The sequence below is a fragment of the Scyliorhinus torazame genome, chromosome 30 (assembly GCF_047496885.1).
Source record: "Scyliorhinus torazame isolate Kashiwa2021f chromosome 30, sScyTor2.1, whole genome shotgun sequence".
Classification (NCBI taxonomy): domain Eukaryota; kingdom Metazoa; phylum Chordata; class Chondrichthyes; order Carcharhiniformes; family Scyliorhinidae; genus Scyliorhinus; species Scyliorhinus torazame.
In genome coordinates this window covers 25616055-25633439 of record NC_092736.1, presented here as the reverse complement: position 1 = coordinate 25633439, position 17385 = coordinate 25616055, and positions in this window count along the sequence as shown.

Here is a 17385-nt window from a genome sequence, read left to right as displayed (position 1 = left end):
CCCTCCAGTGTAAATAACATAACAAAAATAAAGTAAACCTCCTCTCCCACCCACCCCACCCCCCGAGCTGCTGCTGCCATTGACCAATGTCTATCGTTCTGCCAGAAAGTCTAAGAACGGTTGCCACCGCCTAAAGAACCCTTGTACCGACCCTCTCAAGGCGAATTTCACCCTCTCCAATTTATGAACCCTGCCATATCGCTGATCCAGGATTCCACGCTTGGGGGCCTCGCATCTTTCCACTGAAGGAGAATCCTTCGCCAGGCTACCAGGGACACAAAGGCCAGAATTCTGGCCTCTTTCGCCTCCTGCACTCCCGGCTCCTCTGCCACCCCAAATATTGCGAGCCCCCAGCTCGGTATGACCATGGATCCTACCACCCTCGACACCGTCCTCGCTACGCCCTTCCAAAATTCCTCCAGCGCTGGGCATGCCCAGAACATATGGGTGTGATTTGCTGGGCTCCCTGAGCACCTAACACACCTTTCCTCACCCCCAAAGAACCAGCTCATCCTTGTCCCGGTCATGTGTGCCCTGTGCAGCACCTTAAGTCTCGTGAGGCTGAGACTCGCGCACGAAGAGGAAGAGTTCACCCTTCCTAAGGCATCTGCCCACGTCCCCTCTTCGATCTCCTCTCCCAACTCCTCCTCCCACTTAGCTTTCAACTCCACCACTGAGGCCGCCTCCTCCTGCATCACCTGGTAAGTTTCCGAGATCACCCTGTCCTGTACTGTGTGTGGCGGTAGCCGCGGGAATTCCGCCACTTACCGTCTGGCAAACGCCCTTACCTGTAAGTACCTGAAGGTGTTCCCCGGGGGTGGAGCCCGTACTTCTCCTCCAGCTCAACCAAGCTCGTGAACTTCCCGTCCACAAACAGGTCCCCCAACTTTCGTATCCCTGCCCTGTGCCACACCGAAAACCCTCCACCTGTTCTTCCTGGGGCGAACCGGTGGTTCCCCCGTAATGGGGTCCACGCCGAGGCCCCAACTCTTTCCCCCCCAATGCCGCCTCCACTGCCCCCAAATTTTGAGGGCCGCCACCACCACCGGGCTCGTGGTATACCTCCTTGGAGGGAGCGGCAGCACACAGGATGCCGTCTCCAGCCTCTTCCATGCAGCCCCCTCCCCCTCCATCACCCACTTGCGCACCATCGTCGCATTGGCGGCCCAGTAGTACCCACAGAGGTTGGGCAGCGCCAGCCCCCCCTATCTCTACTCCGCTCCATGAACACCCTTCTCACCCTCTGAGTCCCTCGCGCCCACACAAACCCCATTATACTCCTGTTAACCCGCCTGACAAAAGCCTTCGGGATAAACACGGGAAGGCACTGGAGCAGGAACAAAAACCTTGGGAGCACCGTCATTTTGATTGACTGCACCCTACCCGCCAAGGACAGCGGCAACGCGTCCCACCTCTTGAACTCCTCCATTTGCTCCACCAGCCACATACAGCAGCAGGTCGTCCGCATAAAGCGACACCCGATGCTCCTCCCCACCCCGCACCAACACCCTCCAGTTCCTCGACTCTCTCAGTGCCATAGCCAGGGGTTCAATCGCCAGTGCGAAGAGCAGGGGGGATAAGGTACACCCCTGTCTCTTCCCTCGGTGCAACCGAAAGTACTCTGACCTCCTATTTGTGGCCACACTCGCCATCGGGACCTCCTACAACAGCCTAACCCACCTGACAAACCCCTCCCCAAACCAGAACCTCTTCAGCACCTCCCACAGGTACCCCCACTCTACCCTATCGAAGGCTTTCTCAGCGTCCATCGCCACCACTATCTCCGCCTCCCTCGCTGGCATGATAACGTTCAAAAGCTTCCGCACATTCGCGTTCACCTGTCTCGCCTTCACAAACCCTGTCTGGTCTTCATGGATGATCGGCGGCACACAATCCTCAATCCTCGTGGCTAAGACCTTCGCCAGCACCTTGGCATCTACATTTAGCAAGGAAATCGGTCTGTAAGACCCACATTGCAGGGGATCTTTGTCCTGCTTCAGGATCAAGGAGATCAGTGCCCGGGACATCGTCGGGGGTAAAGCCCCCCCCCCCCCACCACCACGCCCTTGCCTCATTAATGGTCCTAACTAACAGCGGGCCCAACAGGTCCATATATTTTTTTATGGAACTCGACCAGGAAACCGTCCGGCCCCGGTGCCTTCCCCGCCTGCATGCTTCCTAACCCTTTGATCTGCTCCTCCAGCCCAATCGGGGCCCCCAGTCACGCCACCAGTCCCTCTTCCACCTTTGGAAACCCTAATTGATCCAGGAAACGGCCCATCCCTCCCTCCTCCCGTGGGGGCTCGGATCGGTGCAATTCCTCGTAGAAGTCCCTGAAGACCCCATTGCTGCCAACCCAACTCCGCACCGCGGTCCTTCCCCTGTCCTTCACTCCCCCGATCTCCCTAGCTGCGTCCCGATTCCGAAGCTGATGCGGCTTGCCTTTCCCCATACTCGTAGACCGCCCCCTGGGGCTTCCTCCACTGCACCTCCGCCTTCCTGGTGGTCACCAGGTCGAATTCGGCCTGGAGGCTGCGCCTCTTCCTCAACAATCCTTCCTCAGGCTCTTCCGCATACCTCCTGTCTACTCTCACCATCTCCCCCAGCCTCTCCCTCTCCCCCCCGCTCCCTATGCTCCTTGTGGGCCCTAGTGGAGATCAGCTCTCCCCTCACCACTGCCTTCAGTGCCTCCCATACCATCCCCACAGCGGGCGCTGGTCCCTCTCCTCCCCATCTCCAAGTCCACCCAATGCGGGGCGTGGTCTGAAATGGCTATTGCCGAATACTCGGTATCCTCTACTCTCGATATCAGCGCCCTACTCAAAATGAAAAAGTCGATTCGAGAATAAGCCTTATGGACATGTGAGTAGAATGAAAATTCCCTAGCCCCCGGCCTTGCAAATCTCCAAGGGTCCACCCCTCCCATTTGGTCCATAAACCCCCTCAGTACTCTAGCCGCCGCCGGCTTCCTACCCGTCCTAGACCTGGATCGATCCAGTGCCGGATCCAACACCGTGTTAAAGTCTCCCCCCATTATCAGGCCCCCCACTTCCAAGTCTGGGATCCGACCCAACATACGCCGCATAAAACCCGCATCGTCCCAGTTCGGAGCATACACATTGACCAGTACCACCCTCTCTCTCTGCAACTTACCATTATGTACCTACCGCCATTATCTGCCACAATGCTCGACGCCTCGAACGACACCTTCTTTCCCACCAAGATCGCCACCCCTCGATTTTTGGCATCTAGCCCCGAGTGAAACACCTGACCTACCCACCCTTTCCTCAGTCTTACCTGGTCTGCCACCTTCAGGTGTGTCTCCTGGAGCATAACCACATCCGCCTTGAGCCCCTTCAGGTGCACGAACACGCAGGCCCACTTAACCGGCCCATTCAGTCCCCTTACATTCCAGGTTATCAGCCGGATCAGGGGGCTACCCGCCCTCCTCCCCCGCCGACTAGCCATGACCCCCTCCTCGGCCAGCCGCGCGCCCACACCCCACACCCGGCCTGTTCCCCACACCGGCATACCCCCGTCTCGGACCCCCCCCCCCCCCCCCCCGCTCGCTCCAGCTCCTTGACCTTAGCAGCAGCAGCAACTCGACCCCCCCCCCCCCCCCCCCCGGGGCTAGGACCCATCCTAGCTGGTTTACTCTCCCCATTGCACTTCTGCAAGTCAGCTAACTCCGGGTGACCCCGGCCACTCCCGCCTCCCCTTCGACTCCTCCCATTGTGTGGCACACCCTCCTCTCCCGATCCCCATCCACAGGCTCTCCCCCTCCCCCCTCTGTTCTAAGCGCGGGAAACAATCCTCGCTTCCCCCCCCCCGGTCTTTGGCGCTGGAAAAAAGCCCGCGCTCTCCACCAACCAGGCCCCGCCACCACCCAAAACAGTGCCCAACCCGCCCCATCCACCCTCCCCAACCCGAAAGAAAAACACAGGAAAAAGAAACCCAAAACAATGCAAAGGCCCCCCCCCCCCCCCACAAACAGAAAATAGGCATAACATATCCACCGCAGTCCCCAATCGCCCATCCCGACCCTCAGTCTGTGTCCAGCTTCTCGGCCTGAACAAAGGCCCAAGCCTCCTCCGGTGACTCAAAATAAAGGTGCCGGTCCTTGTAGGTAACCCACAGTCGCGCCGGCTGCAACATGCCAAACTTCGCCCCCTTCCTGTGCAACACCGCCTTCACTCGATTGTACCCGGCCCTCCTCTTCGCCACCTCCGCACTCCAGTCCTGGTATATTCGAACCTCTGCGTTCTCCCACCTGCTGCTCCTCTCCTTCTTGGCCCACCTGAGCACACACTCCCGATCGACGAACCGCACCAGCACCGTCCGCGGAGGCTCCTTAGCCTTGTGCCTCCTCTCCAACACACTATGGGCCCCTTCCAGCTCCAGGGGCCCCTGGAAGGACCCCGCTCCCATCAGCGAGTTCAACATGGTGACCACATAGGCCCCCACGTCCGGCCCCTCCGGGAGGCCCAGAATCCGCAGATTCTTCCGCCTCGACCGATTCTCCATCTCCTCGAACCGCTCCTGCCATTTCTTGTGGAGCGCCTCGTGCGCTTCCACCTTTACCGCCAGGCCTAAGATCTCGTCCTCATTGTCAGAGATCTTTTGTAGAGCCTCTCGGATCGTCACCCCATGGGCCGTCTGTGTCTCCAGCAGCTTATCAATAGAAGCCTTCATCGGCTCTAGCAGGTCCATTTTAATCTCTCTCAGGCAGCGCTGGATACCCTCCTGTTGCTCCTCCGCCCACTGCCTCCCCGCTGCCTGGTCTCCGCCCGCCGTCATTTTGCCCTTCCATCCCTTCTTCGGGTCCACCACCACCTTTTTTGTCGCCCCGCTAGTTAAAGCCATATACTGACGGGGAGCTGTTATTAACTCCTTCCCATACCGGGAAACGGCGAAAAAGTGCCATTGGGGACCCTGAAAAGAGCCAAAAGCCCATTTTTGCGGGAGCTGCCGAATGTGTGACTTCGCTCTGCATAGCCGCAACCGGAAGTCTCGAGAGGGAATCCTTTTGACAGTGTTCGCTTCACCAATCTGCCCAAAAAAGTCTGTGGAAACTCCTGAAAAAGGTCTGAGAGTCCGTTCCAGACTGGAGCTGCCTACTCCTCCATGGCCGCCACCGGAAGCCTCGTCCCCGCTTCTTAAATGGCCTTGGTGAGATCTTTTCACAGTTGTTCCCTCTGCTGCTAGAATTCACCTTTAATAAAGGTCCGCTTGAAGCCTTTAAGCTTGCCCTTCCCCCGCCTGCATGCTTGGAAGAGGCTTTTGTTCCTGCAGCTCCAGACAAATCTTTTACTGTTTCTGCCGGGTCTGGTAACCAAGAGACATACCATTCCTGGGGGACACTGTCGGGGGAATGTTGCAGTCTTCTTCCCACACCGGGAAGTGTCTCAAAAACTCCGTAGGGGGCCCTGTAAAGAGCCCAAAAGTCCGTTCCAAGCGGGAGCTGCCGAACATGCGACTTAGCTCTGCATAGCCGCACCCGGAAGTCCTCGGTAACAAACTATTTTCAAATGTGTGCCTGAACTTGTTTTCTCATCAATCACCAAGCAGTAAAGGACTCTGACCCTGGTCATCTCTCCCATCGAGTAGCACTGGTGGAGGAGGGAGGTGCACCAACAATTTCTGAATAATGGGAGCAAAAGCAGCAATAGTTGGTGCCCATGTGTTGGCTCATTAAGCAAGGAGCTATGGCTGTTTATATGTGCCTTTACAGGAGTAATTGTTTGAAGGGGGAGTGGGAATTCAAAGACTGATGACTGGCAAGATCCTATGTCCCATTGCAGCTTCTGTGGCTGTCAATGACTCCAAGTTGGCTTGAGTGTCTCTAATGTCCGCCAGCTGCTTCACTGTTGCACTTGCGTAATCTGCGCTTCTCCTTTGCTGACACCTTCATTATTCAGAGGACGACAGTGGGTTGCATCTTAGCTCAGCAATTTGATTCCCCCCCCCCCCCCCCCCCCCCCCCCCCCCACTCTGGGCGCAATAATCTGCAGCGCGCGATCCTTTATACCAATCAAAGAGAGATCTTCTTGCCGTGAATTCATGGAGTGTTCAATTCAAAGTGTTCTGCTACCTGGTGAACCCCTTGCTTTTGCCGTGTCACCAGCATTCTGTTAAGTGTCAGTTCGTTGTCTGCAATAACTACAGCCCACAGTGTTTCTGCCCATTCACGCACCTCGCCTGCAATACTAATTCTTTGGATCAGTTTATATTTAAGAGTGATGAAGTTTGTAGTTAGGGTATTTGCAATAATAGGCCATACCGTGCTTGTTTGAACTTCGTGTCTTACAGATTTTGCTCGTTTTGCTGTTCCAAAATAATCTAAGACTCTAGCCATCAGTCTTCTACTGGGGTTTGAGCTCAAGCACTGTATAATTGCGTTTCCTAACCACTTTCAACTTTCTTTGCCAAATACACTGAAGCGTGCCAAATTTTACCACTTACCAGACAGGAATTACATTAGACAGTGTAACGCTGAACTGATTATTTGCTCTGCTATTGGATGTCTGAGTATGTCTAGTGGCAGAATTACGTATTGTAGTTGGCAGGAAACTGTCTAAACCCCATCAAAAGTCACTTTCATTCTCCCCCTTCAAGTTTTACTAGCAAGTTTGTATTTTTTATTATCCCTACAGGTTCAGTTTTTCTTTTATTGCACAAGGTTTGCGATGCAGTCGGTTTCTATTCCGAGTTCTTGACCTTTTGAGACTTGATGCTTCAGCTTCGACTTTAATAACTACCTCCCGTTCCTTCCTGAGATACACTCTGTTCTTTACTAAAACTGGCCAAAGATCAGTGCTACAGTGTGAATGAAGATGCCCTTTGTTCAAGTCAGTCTACACTCTAGAGATTCAGACAAAATGGAACAATTAAATAAAACATTTAACCTTTTTATTTAAGAGTGCTGTTAAAAAAAATTTTTTTTTTTGTTCTGCCACTTTTCTCAACCGGAGTTTCTTAAATTGTCTCTCTCCCTCTCTCCGACAATTATATCACCAATATCGAAGCATACAGCAGCACCCTCCTGACTGTAACATGTCCAAGGAGACAACTGATGGTTGAGATTAAAAATTTAGAAGAGCAAGAATTAATTTTATTCGGTGCCAGTGAACACGTGTATGCTTTGGGCTGCCCTAATTGATTACTTATAAAGTTATTTCAAAAGTATAGTTTGGATTTAAAAACAAAAATAATTCACAAGAACAAAAATGGACTTGGTAGAAAGTTTGGCACTAGATTTAATCTTCCAAAATGTTCTTGAAGTCACTGCAAACTGCGGCAATGGAAGTTCAGGTGTAAAAGGAAGACTTTTAATGATGCAAGTATGCATGAAAGAACACTGCTTCAGAGCTATGGCTCCTTTCTACAAAACTATTGATCACTTTAGCTCTTAACCCCGTTGTCCCTCTTTTAGCAGCGTTTTGCCTACTTAACCCAAGTCACTACTCTTCAAAAGTAATTGGCTGCAAGGCACTTTAGGATTTTCTGACCACATGGTTGATGATGTGATGAATGGAAGTCCTTTCTGTATAATTTAATGCTAGAGCACCATGTGTGAACTGTGTGGTTTTTCTGTTGTAATTTATTTGCAAGTCTGGTATGAAAGTTTCCCCGTAAATTCAGATTGGCACGGTGACCATAAAGTAGCTCAGCTCATCCAAAGCTTTGCTGCTAATATCCGCCTCTCATCAAATATAGTTCATCCATCGCACCTGTGTTCACTCACCTACGTTACCACTTAGCCTGGGAACGCCTTGATTTTAAAAGCTTTTGTTTTCAACTCTAGCCTCCGCCCTCCCTATCGCTTAACCTCCACCTTGAGTCATCTGCAATCTCGGCGCTGCTTTAATTTGAGCCGTTCGGACTTCCGGTTGCAGCGATGCACTGCTAAGCCGCACGTTTTGGCAGCTCCCACTCTAACAGACTTTTGGGCTCTTTTTGGGAGCCCCAACGGAATTTTTTTCGGACCAAACCCAGTGTGGGGTGACGAAGTAAGGAGTCCCCTCTAGTGTGTATGGAAAAGATCGGTGGTAGTGGCCAGATTGCGAAGGATCCTCTGGAGCAGCGGCAGAGAAGAGAAGGAAGAAGCAAGATGGCGGCGATTGGAGACCAGACGACGTGGGGGCCGGATCAGCAGGAATTCCTTAGACGGTGTGTGGAGGAATTAAAGAAGGAGGTGCTGGCGCCGATGTTCTTGGCAATCGAAGGGCTAAAAGAAACGCAAAAGGCCCAGGCAATAGAGCTCCGTGGGGTGAAGCAGAAGGCAGCTGAGAACGAGGATGAGATTCTGGGCTTAGCGGTAAAAATGGAGACGCACAAGAGGTGTATCGAAAGACTCGTAAGTCCTGGAGAACAGATCGAGGAGGAAGAACCTCCGGATGCTGGGTCTCCCCGAGGGAGTGGGGGGAGCTGACGTTCGGGCTTATGTGAGCACGATGCTCCATTCGCTAATGGGAGCTGAGGCTCCCTTGGGCCCCCTGGAGGTGGAAGGGGCTCACCGGGTCCTTGCGAGGAGACCCAAGGCTGGAGAACCACCAAGGGCGATAGTGGTGAGATTTCATCGCTTCACCGACAGAGAGGCTGTTTTGAGCTGGGCCAAGAAGGTACGGAGTAACAGGTGGGAGAATGCGGTGATACGAGTGTATCAGGACTGGAGTGCGGAGGTGGCGAGAAGGAGAGCGAGCTTTAATCGGGCCAAGGCGGCGCTTCACAAGAAGAAAGTAAAGTTTGGGATGCTGCAGCTGACGCGATTGTGGGTCACGTACCAGGATAGACACTACTATTTTGAAACGGCGGAAGAGGCATGGACCTTCATCCAAAAAGAGAAATTGGACCATAACTGAGGGACTGATGCTGTGGGGGAGATGACGATGTTGATGTACAGAAATGTAAATTGGGGAATGGGAGGTTCACCGTATCGGGACGATAGATTGGGAGGGGAAGGGGAAGAGAAGAATCCCTGTTATCTTTGACGGTGGGACACTGAGAAATGTGGGCGCCGGTGGAAAAAGGGGCATAGGTGGGGGGATGGGGAATGGGAACGGGGCTGGAGGGGGAGCTGCGCCATAGGGGGCGGGGCTGATCTAGGAAAGCACTTTTTTTCCCACGCTAGGGAGATGATGGCAGGAAGATAGGCGCAAGGAGGATGAGAGCTCCACACACCGGGGGGGGGGGGGGGGGGGGGGGGCGGTCGTCAAGGGGGGAAGCCGGGGTCAGTTGGAGTCAGCTGACTTTCGGAAGCATCATGGGGGGAGTAACCATGCTAGATGGGGACCTAGCGGGGGGAGGGGGGGGGGATAACTGGGTTGCTGCTGCTGGGATAGAGAGGGAGCTGGCAAGGGAAGAGATGGTCGGGATGGGAGTGCGCCGCCTGGGGGACTTGTGGGTGCGTGGGACAAGCCTAGAGTAGGTGATGGCTAGTCGGCGGGCGGGGGGGGCGGGCAGCCCCCCAATCCGGCTGGTCACGTGGAATGTGAGAGGCCTAAATGGGCCGATTAAGAGGGCCCGAGTGTTCGCGCACTTAAAAGGACTGAAGGCAGACGTGGTCATGCTTCAGGAGATGCACCTGAAGGTGGCGGATCAGGTTAGGTTAAGGAAAGGATGGGTGGGACAGGTGTTCCACTCGAGGCTGGATGCGAAAAATAGAGGGGTGGCTATATTGGTGGGGAAACGGGTGTCGTTCGAGGCTAGGAATATAGTAGTGGACAACGGTGGCAGATATGTGATGGTGAGTGGTAGATTGCAGCGAATGGAGGTTGTGCTGGTAAATGTATATGCCCCGAACTGGGATGATGCGGGATTTATGAAGCGGATGCTGCGACGTATCCCGGACCTGGAGGTAGGAAGCCTGGTAATGGGGGGGGATTTCAATACTGTGCTGGATCCAGGGTTAGATCGGCCTAGATCCTAGACCGGAAGAAGGCTGGCAGCGGCCAAGGTGCTCAGGGGGTTTATGGAGCAAATGGGGGGAGTGGATCCGTGGAGATTTGCTAGGCCGTTGGCCAAAGAGTTTTCCTTTTTCTCCCATGTTCATAAGGCTTACTCCCAGATAGATTTCTTTGTTTTGAGTAGGGCACTGATTTCGAGGGTGGAAGGAACTGAGTACTCAGCCATAGCCATTTCAGATCATGGCCAGCACTGGGTGGATCTGGAACTAGGAGAGGAGAGGGAACAGCGCCCACTGTGGCGACTGGATGTGGGACTATTGGCGGATGAGGGAGTCTGTGGAAGGGTGCGGGGATGTATTGAAAGGTACCTGGAGGCCAACGATGATGGTGAGGTCCAGGTGGGGGTAGTATGGGAAGCGGTGGTTAAGGGAGAGTTGATTTCCATTCGGGCTTACAAGGAGAAAAAAGAGGGCAAAGAAAGGGAGAGATTAGTGGGGGAGATTTTGAGTGTGGACAAAAGATATGCGGAGGCCCCGGACGAAGGACTATATAGGGAGAGGCGAAGACTTCAGACGGAGTTTGACCTGCTGACCATGGGGAAGGCAGAGGCACAGTGGAGGAAGGCACAGGGGATGAGATACGAATATGGGGAAAAGGCGAGTCGGCTGCTGGCCCACCAGCTTCGTAAGAGGATAGCGGTGAGGGAAACCGGGGGAGTTAGAGATAAAACGGGAACTACGGTGCCGAGTGCAGGGAAGGTAAATGAGGTGTTTAAGACCTTTTTATGAAAGGCTATATAGGTCCCAACCCCTGGAGGGGAAAGAGGGGATGCAACAGTTTTTGGACCAACTAAGGTTCCCGAAGGTGGAGGAGCAGGAGGTGGCAGGTCTGGGGGCACCAATCGGGGTGGACGAGGTGACTAAAGGGCTGGGGAACATGCAGGCAGGGAAGGCCCCGGGACCAGACGGGTTCCTGGTGGAATTTTATAGGAAGTATGTGGACTTGTTGGCCCCGCTGTTGGCAAGAACCTTTAACGAGGCCAGAGAAGGAGACTTCCGGGTGCGGCGATGACCAGCTAAGTCGCACGTTTCGGCAGCTCCCGGTGGAACGGACTTTTGGGCTCTTGATAGGAGCCCCAACGGCAATTTTAACGGCTAAAAACACCGTGCGGTAAACCAGAAGGGTGTTCCCCCTGGACACGGATGGAAAAAGGAGAGGAAAGTGGCCGGATTGCAGCGGATCCTTTGGAACAACGGCAAGGAAGGCAAGCAGAAACCAAGATGGCGTCGGAAGGTGGCAGTTTCATATGGGGGCCCTGAACAACAAGAGTTCTTGAAACGCTGCGTGGAGGAGATAAAAAAGGAAATGAAGAAAGAGTTGTTGGCCCCGATATTACAGGCGATTGAAGGGCTGAAAGAGGAACAAAAGACCCAGGAGCAGGAGCTTCGGGTCGTGAAGGAGAAAGCAGCAGAGAATGAGAACGATATACAGGGCCTGGTGGTGAAGTCGGAGATACAGGAGGCACACCAGAAACGATGTGTGGAGAGGTTGGAGGCACTGGAAAACAACGCAAGGAGGAACAACTTGAGGATTCTTGGCCTTCCTGAAGGTGTGGAGGGGGCGGACGTCGGGGCATATGTGAGCACGATGCTGCACTCGTTAATGGGAGCGGAGGCCCCGACGGGTCCGTTGGAGGTGGAGGGAGCATACCGAGTTATGGTGCGAGGATCGAGAGCAGGAGAAACTCCCAGAGCCATAGTGGTGAGATTCCTCCGTTTTAAGGATAGAGAAATGGTCCTTAGATGGGCGAAGAAAACTCGGTGCAGTAAATGGGAGAACGCGGTGATCCGCGTTTATCAAGATTGGAGTGCGGAGGTGGCGAGAAGGAGGGCGAGCTTTAATCGGGCCAAAGCGGGTACTTCACAAAAAGAAGATAAAATTTGGAATGCTGCAACCGGCAAGACTGTGGGTCACATATCAAGGGAGGCACCACTACTTTGAGACGGCGGATGAAGCGTGGACTTTTATTGTAGAAGAAAAATTGGAATGAGTGGATTATGAAAATGAACGTTTGGACAAAGTGGTGGGGCGAATGGGGGGGGGGGCGAAGAGGGGTTTTATGTTTTAATCCTGCGGTATGGTAACTTTTCTTTCTCCCACAGGTGGTGATGGGGGGAGGTGGGGAGGGAGAGGAGATGGGGCGTTGGCCATGTGAGGCGGGGCCGAGGGAGAGGCGCGGGCTTGGTTCCCGCGCTATGATAATTATGGCGGGAATAGAGAAGCAGGAAGGAGGGGGCGTCGCACGGTGCGAGCCGTGATCACGGGGGGGAAGCCGAGGTCAGCCAGAGTTTGCTGACTTCTGGGAGCAACATGGGGGGAGTAATTACGCTAGCGGGGGGTCTAGCGGGGGGGAGGAGGGAATTACTGGGTTGCTGCTGCTGGGGAAAGGGGGGAGTGGGTACGGGAAAGGATGGGCGGGGGGGGCACCGCCTGGGAGAGATACAGCTGCGTGGGAACTGGGTGAGAAGCTGGAAAAAGATGATGGCTAACCGGCAAGGGGGGGGGGGGTGGGAAGCCCCCCAACTCGGCTGATCATGTGGAACGTGAGGGGGCTTAACGGGCCGATAAAGAGGGCACGAGTACTCGCACACCTTAAGAAACTTAAAGCAGATGTGGTTATGTTACAGGAAACGCACCTGAAACTGATAGACCAGGTTAGGCTGCGCAAAGGATGGGTGGGGCAGGTGTTCCATTCGGGGCTGGATGCGAAAAACAGGGGGGTGGCTATATTAGTGGGGAAGCGGGTAATGTTCGAGGCAAAGACTATAGTGGCGGATAACGGGGGCAGATACGTGATGGTGAGTGGCAAATTACAGGGAGAGATGGTGGTTTTGGTAAACGTGTATGCCCCGAACTGGGACGATGCCAACTTTATGAGGCGAATGCTAGGACGCATCCCGGACCTAGATACGGGAAAGCTGATAATGGGGGGAGACTTTAACACGGTGTTGGAACCAAGGCTGGATAGGTCGAAGTCCAGGACTGGTAGGAGGCCGGCAGCAGCCAAGGTGCTTAAGGATTTTATGGAGCAGATGGGAGGGGTGGACCTGTGGAGATTCAGTAGACCTAGGAGTAAGGAGTTCTCGTTTTTCTCCTATGTCCATAAAGTCTATTCACGCATAGACTTTTTTGTGTTGGGTAGGGCATTGATCCCGAGGGTGAGGGGAACGGAATATACGGCTATAGCCATTTCGGATCATGCCCCACACTGGGTAGACTTGGAGATAGGGGAGGAAACAAGAGGGCGCCCACCCTGGAGAATGGACATGGGGCTAATGGCAGATGAGGGGGTGTGCCTAAAGGTGAGGGGATGCATTGAAAAGTACTTGGAACTCAATGACAATGGGGAGGTTCAGGTGGGAGTGGTCTGGGAGGCGTTGAAGGCGGTGGTGAGGGGGGAGCTGATATCAATAAGGACACATAAAGGGAAGCAGGAGAGTAAGGAACGGGAGCGGTTGCTGCAAGAACTTTTGAGGGTGGACAGACAATATGCGGAAGCACCGGAGGAGGGACTGTACAGGGAAAGGCAAAGGCTGCATGTGGAATTTGACTTGCTGACTACAGGCACTGCAGAGGCACAATGGAGGAAGGCGCAGGGTGTACAGTATGAATATGGAGAGAAGGCGAGCAGATTGCTGGCACACCAATTGAGGAAAAGGGGAGCAGCGAGGGAAATAGGGGGGGTGAGGGACGAGGAAGGAGAGACGGAGCGGGGAGCGGAGAGAGTGAATGAAGTGTTCAAGACATTTTATAAAAAATTGTATGAAGCTCAACCCCCGGATGGGAGGGAGAGAATGATGGATTTTTTGGATCGGCTGGAAATTCCCAAGGTGGAAGAGCAGGAAAGGGTGGGACTGGGAGCACAGATCACGGTAGAAGAAGTGGTGAAAGGAATTAGGAACATGCAGACGGGAAAGGCCCCGGGACCGGACGGATTCCCAGTTGAATTTTACAGAAAATATTTGGACTTGCTCGCCCCGCTACTGCCCCCGACTATGTCAGAAGCAACGATATCGCTTCTCTTAAAGAAGGAAAAGGATCCACTACAATGCGGGTCCTACAGACCAATTTCCCTCCTAAATGTGGATGCCAAGGTCCTGGCCAAGGTAATGGCAATGAGAATAGAGGAATGTGTCCCGGGGGTGGTTCATGAGGACCAAACTGGGTTTGTGAAGGGGAGACAGCTGAACACGAATATACGGAGGCTGTTAGGGGTAATGATGATGGCCCCACCAGAGGGTGAAACGGAGATAGTAGTGGCGATGGACGCCGAGAAAGCATTTGATAGAGTGGAATGGGATTATCTGTGGGAGGTGTTGAGGAGATTTGGTTTTGGAGAGGGGTATGTTAGATGGGTGCAGCTGTTGTATAGGGCCCCAGTGGCGAGTGTGGTCACGAATGGACGGGGATCGGCATATTTTCGGCTCCATAGAGGGACAAGGCAGGGATGTCCTCTGTCCCCATTACTGTTTGCACTGGCGATCGAGCCCCTGGCGATAGCGCTGAGAGGTTCCAGGAGATGGAGGGGAATACTTAGGGGAGGAGAAGAACACCGGGTATCTTTATATGCGGATGATCTGCTACTATATGTGGCGGATCCAGCAGAGGGGATGCCAGAAATAATGCGGATACTTGGGGAGTTTGGGGATTTTTCAGGGTATAAATTGAACATGGGGAAGAGTGAGCTGTTTGTGGTGCATCCAGGGGAGCAGAGTAGAGAAATAGAAGACCTACCGTTGAGGAAGGTAACAAGAGACTTTCGTTACCTGGGGATCCAGATAGCTAAGAATTGGGGCACATTGCACAGGCTAAATTTGACGCGGTTGGTGGAACAGATGGAGGAAGATTTCAAGAGATGGGATATGGTAGCATTGTCAATGGCAGGGAGGGTGCAGGCGGTTAAGATGGTGGTCCTCCCGAGATTCCTCTTTGTGTTTCAGTGCCTCCCGGTGGTGATCACGAAGGCTTTTTTCAAAAGGATAGAAAAGAGTATCATGGGTTTTGTTTGGGCCGGGAAGACTCCGAGAGTGAGGAAGGGATTCTTACAGCGTAGTAGGGATAGGGGGGGGCTGGCACTACCGAGCCTAAGTGAGTATTATTGGGCCGCTAATATTTCAATGGTGAGTAAGTGGATGGGAGAGGAGGAAGGAGCGGCGTGGAAGAGATTAGAGAGGGCGTCCTGTAGGGGGACCAGCCTGCAGGCTATGGTGACAGCCCCATTGCCGTTCTCACCAAGGAACTATACCACGAGTCCGGTGGTGGTAGCTACACTGAAGATTTGGGGAACAGTGGAGACGACATAGGGGAAAGACCGGAGCATTGGGGGGGTCCCCGATAAGAAACAACCATAGGTTTGCCCCGGGGGGAATGGATGGGGGATATGGAATGTGGCAAAGAGCAGGAATAACGCAATTGAAAGATCTATTTGTGGATGGGAAGTTCGCGAGTCTGGGAGCGCTGACCGAGAAATATGGGTTGCCCCAAGGGAATGCATTCAGGTACATGCAATTGAGGGCTTTTGCGAGGCAACAGGTGAGGGAATTCCCGCAGCTCCCGACACAAGAGGTGCAGGACAGAGTCATCTCAAAGAAATGGGTGGGGGATGGTAAGGTGTCGGATATATATAGGGAAATGAGGGACGAAGGGGAGGACTATGGTGGACGAACTAAAAGGGAAATGGGAAGAAGAGCTAGGGGAGGAGATCGAGGAGGGGCTGTGGGCAGATGCCCTGAACAGGGTAAACTCGTCGTCCTCGTGCGCCAGGCTAAGCCTGATTCAGTTTAAGGTATTACACAGGGCACATATGACTGGAACACGGCTCAGTAAATTTTTTGGGGTGGAGGATAGGTGTGCGAGGTGCTCGAGAAGCCCAGCGAATCATACCCATATGTTTTGGTCATGCCCGGCACTACAGGGGTTTTGGATGGGGGTGACAAAGGTGCTTTCGAAAGTAGTAGGAGTCCCGGTCGAACCAAGCTGGGGGTTGGCTATAGTTGGGGTTGCACAAGAGCCGGGAGTGCAGGAGGCGAGAGAGGCCGATGTTTTGGCCTTTGCGTCCCTAGTAGCCCGGCGCAGGATATTGCTAATGTGGAAAGAAGCCAAGCCCCCGGGGGTGAGACCTGGATAAATGATATGGCGGGGTTCATAAAGTTAGAGCGGATTAAGTTCGTCCTAAGGGGGTCGGCTCAAGGGTTCACCAGGCGGTGGCAACCGTTCGTCGAATATCTTGCGGAAAGATAGATGGGGGAAAAAGAAGGCAGCAGCAGCAGCCCAGGACTTGGGGGGGGGGGGGGCGGGGGGGGGGTGTGGCCTGAGACAAGGCAGTTGCCAATTAGGGCTAGTTTTTATTTTTGTTATTTAATATTTATTTATTTGTTGTTGTTTTTTTTTTGTTCTTGTTTAAATAAAAAAGGTCATTATTATCTGTATTGTTATAATGTTGTGTAAAGGATGCACAATGTATTGGTTGACCAAAAATTTTCAATAAAATATTTATTAAAAAAAAAAAAAAAAAACGAGGCCAGAGAGGGGGGACTCTAACCCCCGACAATGTCGGAGGGCGACGATATCATTAATCCTGAAGCGAGAAAATGACCCGCTGCAATGCGGGTCACATAGGCCTATCTCGCTCCTGAATGTAGACGCCAAGTTGCTGGCAAAAGTGCTGGCGATGAGGATCGAGGATTGTGTCCCGGGGGTGGGCGCATGAAGACCAGACAGGGTTTGTAAAGGGGAGACAACTGAATGTTAATGTGCGACGGTTGTTGGGGGTGATAATGATGCCCCCAGTGGAGGGGGAGGCAGAGATAGTGGCAGCGATGGATGCAGAGAAGGCATTTGATAGGGTAGAGTGGGAGTATTTATGGGAGGTGCTGAGGAGGTTTGGGTTCGGGGAGGGGGTTTGTCAGTTAGGTAAACTTCTCTATGGGGCCCCAGTGGCAAGTGTAGTCACAAATCGGCAGAGATTGGAGGTAATTTTTCCGGTTACACAGGGTAACAAGGTAGGGGTGCCCTCTGTCCCCATTACTGTTCGCCGCTGGCAATTGAACCACTGGCCATAGCGTTGAGAGACTCTAGGAAATGGAGGGGGGTGGTTAGAGGGGGAGAGGAACACCGAGTGTCACTCTACGCAGATGACCTACTGCTGTATGTGGCGGATCCTGTGGAGGGGATGACAGAGGTTATGCAGATATTGAGGGAGTTTGGAGATTTTTAGGGATATGGCTTAATATGGGGAAGAGTGAGCTTTTCGTAGTACATCCCGGGGATCAGGGAAGAGGGATAGACGGCCTGCCGCTAAGGAGAGCGGAAAGGAGCTTCCGATATTGGGGATTCAGGTAGCCAGGAGCTGGGGAACTTTACACAAACTTAATCTGACGCGGCTGGTGGAGCAGATGGAGGAGGATTTCAAGAGGTGGGA